Genomic DNA, 1,043 nt, shown 5'->3' with positions numbered 1-1,043 from the left:
CTCTGAGCTAGCTGTCAGCACAGAGCCCGACGCGGGGCTCGAACCCACGAACATGAGATCTGACCTGAGCCGAAGCCAGAGGCTTAACCGACTGAGCCACCCAGGCGCCCCTCTAGCTTTTTTTTTTTAAGGAAAAGGAAGAAGGGGCGCCTGGGTGACTCGGTCGGTAGAGCCTAAGGCTCTTGATCTCAGGGTTGTGAGTTCGAGCCCCATACTGGGTGTAAAGATTATTGAAAATAAAAGCTCTAGGGGCACCTGGGTGGCTCAGTCGGCTGAGCATCTAACTTCAGCTCAGGTCATGATCTCATGGCTCGTGGGTTCAAGCCCCACATTGGGCTCTGGGCTGACAGCCAGCCCAGAGCCTAGAGGCTGTTTTCGGATTCTGTGTCTCCTTCTCTCTCTGACCCTCCCCTGCTCGTGCTGTCTCTGTCCCTCAAAAATAAATAAAAAACATAAAAAGTTAAAAAATATATATAGTTTAAGAAATAGATCTTTGGGGTGCCTGGGTGGCTCAGTCGGCTGGACGTCCAACTTCGGCTCAGGTCATGGGCTGACAGCTCAGAGCCTGGAGCCTGATTCAGATTCTGTGTCTCCCTCTCTCTCTGCTTCTCCCCTGCTCACACTCTGTCTGTCTGTCTCTCTCGCTCTCTGTCTCAAAAATAAACAAACATTAAAAAATGTTTTTAATGGAAAAAGAATAATATGGATTCATGGTGAAACAGACTTACTTGTCTATGTGTGGATATGCACAAAATATGCATATATGTATGTATCCATATGCATAAGGTATGCAGATGCACACATACACTTATTCACACATATTTACTGGTAAATGTATCAAATGCCCTGCAAAGAAATGCCAGACTCTGGCAGCAAGGAAGGTGGGGGGCGTGTAGGAGTGAGGCTTTTCACCATGTGCCCTCTTGTATCTTGAATTATGAAGCATGGAAATGCATTACCGATTTTGAAAATGCATTGAAAATCCATTAATGAAAAAAGGAAAGTAAGATTAAAAGGCAAGAAAAACAAAGCTCTGTAATTCT

At 45.7% G+C, this 1,043-nt stretch overlaps 1 protein-coding gene across 1 annotated transcript in view; it reads left to right on the top strand.

Annotated features, from left to right (window-relative positions):
- EXOC3L2 (exocyst complex component 3 like 2) overlaps window positions 1–1,043 on the top strand; it is a 24,097-nt gene that overhangs the window by 14,738 nt on the left and 8,316 nt on the right. The gene's annotated exons all lie outside the window — the stretch shown is intronic.

This window comes from Suricata suricatta, chromosome 16 (genome assembly GCF_006229205.1).
Source record: "Suricata suricatta isolate VVHF042 chromosome 16, meerkat_22Aug2017_6uvM2_HiC, whole genome shotgun sequence".
NCBI lineage: Eukaryota > Metazoa > Chordata > Mammalia > Carnivora > Herpestidae > Suricata > Suricata suricatta.
The sequence above is the reverse complement of the archived record's forward strand: the minus strand, read 5'-3'. Positions and strand labels throughout refer to the sequence as shown.